Genomic DNA, 12,013 nt, shown 5'->3' with positions numbered 1-12,013 from the left:
CCGTGCGAAGCGGTGCTATCCTTGTTCTTTCATATATGCTGTATCGGCAAGCTTGATTGGGAAACGGTGATGGTTTTCGGTCTCTTTCATAGACTGTTCCTGTTTCATCGACAGTGTTCTCGACTTAATCATATATGTTTCCAGAAAGGAGATCACAACACATAAATGCGTGCAAAGCAAACGCCGCGGATTTCGATTCACCGACGTTCGACTACATGTGCCCGTTACTTTGTTGACTGCATTCTTTACCGCTTGTGTTTTTTTCATGTTTATTGTGGAGCACAAGTTCTTCTTTACTGCGTGGCAATATTGCAATTTACCCCTGCAAACATGTTCTGCACGATAAACCCTTGAAGTTCTACTGTACGCTTCGCAGTTGCCTCGATCGTTTTGCGCTGGGAACATGCGGACTTCCCGACTACCGTCTCTGGCGGATCTGGGAAACCACCGGCCGCCTCGCAGACGTCTGGTTTGAACCCTTCAACCGAGTGGTTCGAGATGACCACTGTAATGGTGGAGAAGAAACTGTACGGTCGTCTTTACGACGTTTTGTGTCTATTGACGCCTAAGCACCCCCCCCCCCTCCGCCCCCCGCTGAGACCATGTCCTAGGCAGATATGTTAATAAATAAGTAAGTAAGTAAATAAATAAATAAATAAATAAATAAATAAATACAAGTATTCACTGCGTGTTGTGTCTTTGGTATTTAGCGGAACTTAAAAGTTGTAGTGATTTCCCTGGACTACTTTTGTTTGCAGGGAGTTATTGTAGACATTCGAATAAACCTTAAATATTAACTTCAATCTAGACGCCCTCATGCATTCGCCAGCGCGGGGACAGGGCGATTACTAGTATGCGCCGTAAGGTGCGCTGCCTTTGTAAATACCTTGTTGAGAAAGGGATACAGATAGCAAATTAAGAGGAAAAGCAATACGAATAACTAAGAGCACTCGGCAAGCACGACAGTCATGTCAAGTTCAGTGACCCTTTTTGCGAACCGGCGAGGATTTATTTACTCATCACGCTCACGGTTACTGACATCAAAGTGCTCTACATCACGTAAGCTGCATGGAACGAACACAGGATGGAAGGTCTCTGTTCTTGTTTCCTGTAATTTTTTATTCAAACGAACGGAAGTATTAAAGCGCATCTACCAGCAGCAGGGTATCATAGGTACTTATAAACGGAAGTATCGTGAACGAACGAAACGCAATGCAAGGCATCGCCTTCTCACAACGGCTTCTTGTCACGTAGGTGTTTTGAACGCTCGTCGTCTGCTTCGCCGCAGCTCTCGAGCAGACGACACACGCGCCGACTTGCAGCGCCCCTCAGAGATTTCACAACTGATGCTCGAGATGTTTCAAAAAAGAAAAATCTTTCTATAAGCTTACGTTATCAGACGAAAAACGTTGCTATTAACTGTAGCACTATGGAAGTTCTGCGGGCTATGGTTATTTATACAAACATTTACTAGAAGTATTCTAGCGCTAATCCGGACCCTTCTCCGGGCGTCCGCGAACTGTCCAGGTCGTAAACTGTAGAGATTAATACTTTATAGTTTGTGTGAAATAAAGTTTCTCATTTCTCCCTTCCTTTTTGGTTTAAACTTGTGATTACGCATGCATAGCCGACCACAAAGTTCATTGCATTATCATCATCAACCCGCTGTACATGTGCTTTCTTCAATGTGTGTTTGGCGCGATTTAGGATGTTCTGCTTACCAGTACAGCATTGCTGTTGTCGTCCTTAGAACACCACTCTAGGTGGTGTGCTGTCTCCGGTTTGGTCGGCTAATATGAGCGCCTTGCACGAGCTGGACATGTTCAAATCTTCGCATGGTTCCTTCGCAAAGACGCACGCACGGACCACCGCGCGCTGGCTTAGCGCGGCAGCCCAAAGGTGAGCGCGAGTGCGACGGTGCGCTCGCACGCGCTTAGGGGCTTTTTCCTTGTTGCTGCAGGGTGGTTCCCGTGATCGTGGACGCCGCCACCCCTGCCGCCTCGGTGCCTCCCCGCGAGCCGCACGTTAAGCAGGGCCAGCTGCTCCGAATGGCCGAAGACTAGCGGGGGAAGGCCGAGGCCCGCTATCTGAAGCTGCGCGAGAAGTATCGCGTCGACAAGTGAGGCACAGAGTGCTCTAGGGATCGCCGAGACCCAGATGCGCTCTTTAACACTCGAAAAAATTGGTTTCATAAGGGGTGTAATCAAATACGAGTGCTTTCTACTGGTCTTATTTCCCTGTCCGTGGCAGTTTTGAGCAGTTCCTGGCCACTCCTAAACTCCTCTAGCAATAGAAATTCCACAGGGAAATAAAATACACAACTGCTTTCGGGCAGTTTTGAGCATTCTGAAATGACGAATAAAAGAGTCCTTAACGAAATTTAAGTAAGAGGAACTTGTAACTGCAACACTTACTTTTTTACTGAGTAACTGTAACACGAAATATCATTACAGTTACTTCCTTTTTTATACAAAACTGTGTAATAGCAAAACTCGTGAAAGCCTGCGTACATTTCGCGCTTTCTACTGTTCCAGACTTCTTTCTCTACACCATTTACCTTTCCACAATGCGGCTCCCCTCAAAGTTTAGGAGAGGGGGTCGCTTAGAGGATGAAGTATCGTCATGCAGAAGACCTAGGTCGGAGGTGGTTCTTAGAGGTGGAGGAGGTGGTTCTTAAGCAATTCTGTCATCTTGAGTGAACAGAAACAAAAAAAACAACTGGAAATTAGAGCTCCGAAATGAGGGAAGCACTCATGTGTGCCAACTTGGAGGAACATTTCACCTTAAGGTTCCTTTCGATTCACCCTGCACCTCTGGAACCAGTTCACAGCAGTGCAATCGGCGGAACCAAACCTGCACTTTGGTCGTCTGCTTCACCACCTCCTTTGCAGGGAGTGCAGGCTAAGCCACGAAGTGGTCCTGCACCCGTCAGGACCTCCGGTGAATCGAGACGGCGCAGTTCAGGTGCCGTGAGCTGCACCAGTGAAACGAACAGTGGAGTGCTCACCGCCTTAACTAGTTCTCGTGGTGCAGGTGAAACGAATGGATCATAAGCTACAATGAGTTTTGCAAATAAATTCCCCGACACCAAGTGCATCAACAAACAGGCTCATGCAACAAAATTAGGCGCACACAACGATGGTTCGTGTTTGCCTTGAGTGCACCCTTGGGTTTCCTTTGTGTAGGGTTTTACCACGCGCAATTCTGACTACCTGCGTGCCTTCGTAGGTTTATACCAAATAAACTCCACCATTTGGTTTGTGATCGATTACTTAGTTTTACGCAGTAATGTAAAAGTAATGACGTTACTTTTTCATAGTAGAAGTGTAACTGTAACAAAGTTACTTTTTAAGCTCCGGTAACTGCAACTGTACCACTGTTACTTTTTACTGGTAACGTGCCCATGACTGAGCAAAGCCCTCCGTGAGTGGTACTGTTATTGAGCGACTGTGCAGCACCTTTCAGATTAGTTGACAGCTTATCAGTGGCTTCAGGGGTTCCTTGGTGCCAACACGATTGAGAATTCTGGCCCTAGTAAGATGTTTCATGGGAGTGTAAGAGGTGTTCGTCTGTCATCCCACTCAGCGGTTGGAGCCGCCATCATTGAAAGTTACCATACCATGGGGTCTCGGTCTAGGGAGCAATCACAACTCTCACTGCTCGCGACTAGAGCCTGGTAACAGGCTTGGTAACCTTGCATGGTGGATCAAGCTGCAGCTTGAAGTTTATGAAGTACGGAACAGGAAAAACACAGTTGCCACCTAATGTGGTCAGCTCTGCCACTGACCAGCCCTCCTGGCAGCTCAGTTGGAGAAGCGACTGCCTTGGACATGCTCGGGATCGGGCCCCAGAAAAAGGCCAATTTCTTTTTCCGTTGAAATTTGCAGAGTAAAGCTTGCTTCTGTGAGGTTTGCATTCAGTTGCAAATTTTATTTGATTTGATTTGTGCATATTGGGGCCCTTCGTGGGTGCTTACAGGTGTGCGTACATGAATAAATGTGGGCAGCATACTTAACGCAGTTTAAAGAAATTTCGGCTGGCATGTTCCTGAGAGAGCGGTCAAGTGCATGGTGCTTGAAAATGAACCGTCTGACTAATAAGCTAGCAAACAAGAATACATATATGTACCCTTCCTAAAAAACTTCTTTCTCGACATGAGTGCATTTTCTGAGAAAACTCAGTTTTTTTGAACAGTTTACGGACAAGTCTAAAGTTTTGCGAATTGACAGCGCTGCTTGGCAATTTATTTCAATAAGAAATGGCTGGGAACAGAAGACAGATATCTGTGGTGGCTCAAAAACGAATTTGCTGTAATTTGTGTAGGGCTTTTCAACTAACTGAGTGAAATTTGGGTTAGCTGAAAGTTTGGCAGCACGGTAATTTAGCTGGATGGTAGTGTTCTGCAAGTTTATTTTACCGAAGTTTGTGTAAAACTCAGTACGTGTTCCTTTCGGGTAAATATGATGCACTTGGTTTTAGACGTTTTGGGTCTCGCACCCCATGTGTGGTATTGGACAAAACAAACTTATAGCATTGCAGGTTTCATTTTAGATTATAGATACAACACGGTCATCTTCTAAAGCCACATCTGAAATGGGGATTGCGTTCAGCATGGAGTATTGCTAATATAAATCAGAAAGGTGACCCGTGGGGCACTCCGGCTTATGCCTCCGAATGGTCAGCATTGTACGTACTATCACAATCATGCAAACAATTGTATACGTGACTGTTAAGTGCATGCTCTGTGGTGTAGTGATGGGAGGCACGTGGGGATCTCTGTGCAACCCCGAGTAGTAGGCCTTGACACTCGTTCAAAAAGACACTGGCTTGCCTAACTTATCCAAATGGCCATCTTGAACAAAGAGTAACAACGAAATTGGTTGGAGCGACGCCAACATGCTGCCCAGCCGTTGTGCGGACGGCCTGGGAAGTTGTGCCGATCAGTGTGTTGTGTGCCCTGACATTGTTGCGTCCGTGTTGTTGCAGGTTGGCCGTGGTGGTGACACCGCTTGGGAAGTACCCCTGCAATACTCTTGGTGAGTGGCCCTGTTTAGGGGTTATATGTTGTGGGTGTAAGATCTTGGGGACATTCTTTTCTCCTAGACGTAGATGCCTTTGGCAGTGCCCTGATTGGGGCCACGTGTGGATACCTATTAAGACAGAATCGGAAAATAAAAGACTTTCTCCAGCTGTCAGTACTGGGCGTCGAATCTGGCCATACTGGTTTCACCAAAGTGGAAATTTTAACCAGTTGCTGGCAAATTGTGATTCAGGAAAAGAACCTTGTGGCAAGATGGCAGAGCAGGGGAATAAAAAACTGTACGGCGGACGTCATCATAAAAAAGGAGGGCACTTGCTGAGCATTGAGGCAGCTGGTATCCTGTTGCAAGCGTGGTATCTTGTTGCAAGCGTAGTATCTTGTATGGTATCTTGTTGCAAGCGTAGGCACTTATTTGTGGGACGTCACTCACGCTACAATTTAAAATAAGCTTTCTTTTTTGTTCCAAATTCCACGTCACATGCCTTAGGTAATGCACACCAGAGTTTAGCACGTGCTTGATCTGTGCGAGGTTCACATGAGGTCGGCTTTCCAGCGCAAGTGTGGTGCCATGCAGAAAAAGGCAACCTAAGGGTGTGGTGCATGTGGCAAAGTTAAGAGTGACACTAATGGCTCAGTAACTTTTGGTTTCAACTGAAAGATCGCGATGCCTTGTTTGTTGAGAAAGAAATAATTAGGGCTGTCATTTCTCTCTGCTATTGACGTTCCATTTTTTTCATGATGTTTCTGAGCCCATCACAACGCAGCCAGAGTCAACAGAATCTAGTGTTGCTCGATCTGTGCCATTTTCCTGAAAGCCTGTCCTCATTGGTTCTTGCTTTCATCTCGGCCGATCAGGAAGGGTCTGTTTATTGCCATCTTGGTGTGGTGGCATACAGCAAAATTGGCCAACAAGTTCCTGCTCTTTATTGGTGGGCAGTGGCGATGTTGGCAAAGATTCCACAGGAACGTCCAGGACGTGGGGCCACCTGGGAGCAGTTGGGGAAACTACGTTTGCTGTTGATCAAACAATTTCACGGTCATCTCGTCTCTGCTCGATCGCTTCATTATGATCTCCTTTTTCTGACGCTGGCTGTTTCATGTGTACATGCGCTAGTGGTTGGTAGGTGCGTGAGCTCCAGCATTTACTCGCATGCATGCACATTGTGACTGCACTTGCATACAGAGCGAAACAGTCGATAAAATTGAAACCGAAACACAGACTACTGCCTGGGCTGTGGCATCATATTTTACGGTGCGTGCTTCCTGTGCTTTGTGTGTTTTGAAAAGCACGTGACCATCAGACGTTCCCGCATGCATTTATTTTAGATTTGCAGGTCTGTGCTGCCTCTGTGCTTGTTTCAGAAAACACTTAAGCAAGTTCTACTCTACCATTCCTGTTTCACCATGCCTTCGCAGTTTGTGATCTCACAAGGTGTCGTGCGGGAAAGTTGACACCTCTTTTCAGGCTTTCCGCATTCTTACTGTTGATAAGCAACTGCTGCTGCAGCGTGTGGTATATTTGTATTCAAAACAATTTAATCTACTGATACAAGGCAAGTTGCTCCTATACTTTGTGTCCCTTTAAAATAATGCTTGTCACGCAGCGAAATCAACTTTTGTTTGTTTAATACTGATATATTTTGAGTAATAAAAAAGCAACAAACAACAACTCAAATATTTTAACGGGTGAAACTTTGCTTCAAATTGAGTCGAGTAGCATGCACTATTCATGATCTCTTTGAATTTCCCAGTATTTGCACGGCTCTGTTTTTTCTGTGGTGGCTTGTGCGAGTGTCTGGCATATACCTGGCACCAGAGGAGCCAAAACAACACCTGTGAGCGTGAGGAGGTGACCTTAAAGGGTCAAGCGAGGGGAGTAGGAGAACAGGAAGTCCCCCTTGTTCCAGGGGTCAATGAAAAGTCATCTCCGTTGCCTTATGCCTACAGCTGCGCCTTTTGCTTCAGTCAGGGGTGAGACAGCTGCGCATATTGCGCACTTTTGATACAAATCTGCTTTCCTGCGCCAGGCTGCTCCAAAAGCTTGAAAATTGCAAAAATTGCGCCAAGCGGCTCCAAAACAGTCTGAGAGCCAAGTATTTTAACGCTCCCGCCAGTTTCAGTGGGGAAAAATGCTTACTGACGGCACAATTTTCCAGCACCCCCAAGGTGATCCTGTTTGTAAAGGTTTAATTGATTGATCATACAATAAAAAACCCGCATAAAATTGTCCCCAAGATAGTTTTTTCGAAGGTCACCATGTCGTGTTGCACATTCAGTTTTTTTTTTAAGTTTTCCCATGGAAAACAATTGCTAAGTCCTGTAGAAAAAATACGCATGTGTACTCAGGCGACAAACTACTGGTGAAAATTGATGAAAAGACGGCAATTTTCGGAGCGCCGTATCTCCAGAACGACATTAGGCAGTTTTAGCATATCGTTACCGTGTTAGTGGAAGCCGCTGGCGACGGTGAAGCCTGTGCCGGTAAGTTACTGTTCGCATTAACTCTCGCGCTGCGCAGTCGACTCCCGCAAACACGATAAACGGTAACGTAAACACGGTAACGCTATGCTAAAACTGCCTATTACTGGGCGGCGCCATCTTGGTGTGGTGAATATTGGAAACCATGGCCGCCGGGCGAAACAGTTGCTCGTGGTTCAGGCAGAGTGCTGTTCGCCGATTTCTACTGTTGTTTTGGTTATGGGGGTGGCTGGGTTTTCATTTAGTCGTTTGATCTGTTGAGGGAAGTTGCGTGACTCGAAGAACGGGAGTTCATCAAAAACAACGTGGGGCCCGTGGATTCGCCGTGTTTCGGCCTTGAGTGAGAGGCGCGTTGCGTGCTTGAAGTGAAATTTCGGACTCATTGCGGTGTTATAATAAAACGCTGAGTTATTGCTGCCTTTGACAGCGAGCTTGCGCGTGGCGGGAATGGGACGATCGACACTGCAGAAGTGGCGGCGCAGGCTACATCGCCGCAAAATGTTCAAGCAGTGGCCAATAGTGGGACGGGCTATTATTGCACGCTAGTAGTAATGGTTTATTTATCTGAAGTGAAATTTAATGCCAAGAGGGAGGTGGCTAAACGTACCAATGTTATTCAAATTGCGATCGTAGTGAATGCGCACCTTGGGGATTGAAATGGGAAGGATGGTGGGGCGCGAAGATCGTCACCTCGCTTTGCGCAACTTTTGCCATGCCTCTACAATTGTGTGTAAAGCCGAGTCTGGGATTACAAAAACAATAATTTCAGCATTCACATGATAATGAAAATGCCTTACGATTGCTTAGTTTTTCGATTCAATGTTTTCATCGGCACTCCATGCTATCTATGCATAGAGCCTAAGAATTTACAAATGGCTTGTAAAAAGGTAGTGCAGTTCGTGCCTTGTGATACTCTAGTAGAAAAAACTTCATTGAAAGGCTGTTGCAGTGTTATGTACGTTCAAAACCCATTAAAAAGTGCACTCCCCCCCTTCCCCCCTCCCCCAGAGATGCCAAAAATTTGATTTTTAGGCTCCTAAGGTGACGTAATAAATGTCATCATTCTGCTCCAAATCAAGGTTCTTCTGCTCCAAAATCGAGATTTCACTGCTCCAAAAACTGCTCCCAAATCTGATTCAGCTGTCTCACCCCTGTTCAGTGGACCCAGCACGGTTGCTTAGTGCTTGGCTGCCGAGTCCATTCTTAGAATGTGGATTCGATCCCGGCCGCGGCACCCGCTTTTGTGATGGAGGTGAAAAGTGAAAACGCGTGCTTGTCAAGATTTCAGTGCAGATCAGAGATTCCCCCCAGGTGGTCAAAATTAATCCCAAGCCCGGCCCTGGGGCACCTCGTAGCCCAGGTGCGTTGAACCCCCAAAATTTGAATTTCTTGTTCCACTGGATCGATTCCACCAGTCGGTGCGCAGGAAGGAGTGCTGCGGGACTTGACCCTTGTCCTTTGACCTCAGTGTGTGCAGTTCAAGTACGAGGACCTGCAGAGGTGCCTGCAGAGGCTGGGCAAGCGGCTGGGCCAGCCCAACGCGACCTTCCTCCCCGACCCCTACGGGCTGCCCTGCCCCCCGTGACCAGTGCTGCCCTCAGTGAGTGCTCCCCTCGACCCGTGAGGCATCTCCAGCTGAAAAGTGTTCGGGGTAACAGCCAACCCTTTGGCCCCAGAGTTTTAGAAGACACGGTGTCAGGTCTTCGGAATTCCTTTACTGTGAGCGCGTGTGCACTTGAGGCCTGTGTGCTCCCTGAAGTCATCAGAGTACTTGGGGGTGGGGATTCGTGCACTTGGGCCAGTAGCTTCACAACTCTGCTCTGGCACGGAAACCTGTTCAGTGGTGCTAAGATGGGGGCTAGCACGGATGGTAAAATGCAAGACTAAGAGATCCCTGCAATGCATGCAAGCAATCACAAGCCCACGGAGTGCTGGTGGAGCACTGCAAACAATGCAAGTGTGTCCTTTGGTTCAATAATGTATACATGTTGGCAGAGTGTACAGAGAACAGAAAGAGAGGGATTACCAAAGCTTACTACGTTTGCACTGAAGCTGATAACTACATTAGTGCACCCGCTATTGGATTGTTCGAGGGAGAGACAAAGCAGATTGAAAACGACCTGGCATAACGAATGGTACGTGGGAACAAAAATTTATTTAGATGTTGTTTCCTCACTCCCACCCCCACCTTCTTATGGTCATCAGTATTTTGTGCGAATAAATCAGTCGATAGTTTCTGCTTGTCTTGTGTATGTCCCTGTGTTTTCTTCGTCATGTCTAAACAGTCAGTGCAGTCTAACATGAGCATGAATAGAATCCTGGTGTGCAGATGTGTTTGCGTTGCATTCGAGTGCATCATCTGTATGAATTGCAGTTGTCAAACAAAATTGATTGATTGATTGATTGATTGATTGATTGATTGATTGATCGACCTCGTGTTTCAATGTGATTCATTGGTGTTCTTCCTCAGTGTGTTTCATTGTTATTCCTCGGGAGAGTCTACCGGTCATTTCGAGTCAGTCCAGTGTGTGCGATAGGGGCAAAGGCAGGCATCCCTGGAAGCTCCTTAAAATTGCCTTGGATGTGAACATCTTCGACAGAACTCTGTCTGGTTGGGTTAAACTTGAAGAGGCAAATACACCAACCAAGGGCGCTTATTCAAAGCGGTCCCAACATTTCGGAGCCGACTCGGCTCCTTCATCAGGGGTGACTGTGTACGACAAGAAGCAGCGGTTATATAAGGTGTCTTCTTTTTCTTTTTTCTTACTGGATTCTTGCCCTTGTGCGTCGGAGGCCGTGGGCGTAGATGGTGGGCAGGGCTCCGAGGGATCTATTCAGGCCTTGCCAGTTCCCTTGTATGTGCCAGGACTCAGAGTAATCTTTGTGAGTAATGGGTTTCGGTGCCAGTCACCTGCGTGCCGTCAAATTGAAGCCTGTGGTCAGCTTTTTCGCAGTGCTCGGCCAATGCACTGCGCTGAGTGTCGGATTTGCGAACGTCGTTTTTGTGTTGGCGGAGGCGTTCCGGGAAGTTCCTGGTCTCCCCAACGTAACTAGCGGGGCATTGTGCGCGAGCAATTTTGCAGACGACCCCTTGGGCTTTTTCTTTTGGCCGCCGCTCTTTAGGTCGAGGTATGAGCCGTCCAAGAGTTGACACTGGCTTGTGGGAGATAACAATGCCTTCCTTGCGAAGAATGCGGGATAATGTTTCACTCGTTCCTTTAACATAGGGGAGGGAAATACGGGTGGGTCGGCGTGCGGAGGGGGTGGGGGGCAGACGGCGGAGACAGGAGAGGGGTTGTTGACCGGCGGCGTCAGTACAGAGGAATTTTCTTGGTTGCAGCCCGACTGAGGGAGACGGTGTTTGGCGTGTCGTATGAAGTTGCTCGTGTATCCATTTTTCTTCAGGTCAGCGATTTTTGGCTTTTTCTTCTTTCTTCTGGTCCGCTTCTGTTGAGCATATAGTTCTGGCTCGAAGTAAGAGAGCTGAGACCACAGATGATTTGTGGGGAATTTGGGTGGCAGGAATCGAATTGCAGGTAGCCGCCGGTATGGGTGGGTTTCCTGTACCCTGTGAAATTTAGTCCGTCTGGCTGTCTTTTTATCGAAACATCGAGGAATGGTAAGGTGCTGTTCGTTTCTTTTTCCATGGTGAATTGGATGGCTGGTTCAATCGAATTTAGCTGCGGCAGGAAGTTATCTGCTGTTGTTTCTTTGATGACACAAAAGCAGTCATCCACGTACCGGAGAAACACCTTGGGTTTTTCGGGGAAATTTTCCAGAGCGGTCCTTTCAGTTTTTTCCATTAAAAAATTCGCTGTGGTCACGGAAATAGCAGCCGCCATCGCAGTTCCACATACTTGCCTGAAATATTCCTGCTTGTAGCAGAAATATGAGCTTTGCAGGCAGAACTGCAGAAGTTGCGTTATCTCGCCAACGCTGAGGCAGGTCCTGGAGCTCAGGCTGTCGTCGTTCTCGAGGGCACTTGTGGCGGTTGCGACGGCCAGGGAAACAGGGACACTGGTGAAAAGCGACACGACGTCAAAAGAGACGAGTCTGTCCCCACGGTCGATGGGTACTTCGGAGACAAGTTCGACGAAGTGGCCGGCGTTCTTGATGTGGGTGGACGTTTTGCCGACGAGAGGGGAGAGAACCTGATGAAGGATCAGGTTCTCTTCGATGAAGGACCAGTAAGAAAAAAGAACAAGAAGAAGACACCTTATATAACCGCTGCTTCTTGTCGTACACAGTCACCCCTGATGAAGGAGCCGAGTTGGCTCCAAAACGTCGGAACCGCTTTGAATAAGCGCCCTTGGTTGGTGTATTTGCCTCTTCAATTGCCTTGGATGCAGCGTCTTTTAATGAAGTGTCCAGCATCCCTCGTGTAGCTGCGCTCAGTCCTCATTCCACTGACCCACAAGAAGGGCTGACCAAGGTGCTGGGAACTAGGCCAGCGCCCATTTCTTCTCTCTGTGCTTTGTAGTCGCCTCAAAGTGC

General features: G+C 47.4%; 1 protein-coding gene across 4 annotated transcripts in view; it reads left to right on the top strand.

Moving 5' to 3' along the window:
- The first annotated feature begins 1,506 nt into the window (after positions 1-1,506).
- The window catches only part of LOC144167060 (tRNA (uracil-5-)-methyltransferase homolog B-like), a 33,219-nt gene continuing 22,712 nt past the window's right edge, over positions 1,507-12,013 (top strand). Inside the window, exons 1-4 of one of the 4 annotated variants that reach the window (XM_077696451.1) lie at positions 1,507-1,899; positions 1,961-2,119; positions 4,987-5,036; positions 8,988-9,119. The gene's annotated coding sequence lies outside the window, so the exon portion shown is untranslated. The remainder of the gene's footprint in view (positions 1,900-1,960; positions 2,120-4,986; positions 5,037-8,987; positions 9,120-12,013) is intronic. The other 3 variants (XM_077696452.1, XM_077696450.1, XR_013321835.1) reach the window with 3 other exon arrangements.

Source organism: Haemaphysalis longicornis, unplaced genomic scaffold, assembly GCF_048455015.1.
Source record: "Haemaphysalis longicornis isolate Haplotype H1 unplaced genomic scaffold, Haemaphysalis longicornis Haplotype H1 scaffold_2, whole genome shotgun sequence".
In the NCBI taxonomy this organism is placed as follows: domain Eukaryota; kingdom Metazoa; phylum Arthropoda; class Arachnida; order Ixodida; family Ixodidae; genus Haemaphysalis; species Haemaphysalis longicornis.
This window is presented reverse-complemented; position numbering and strand designations above follow the sequence as displayed.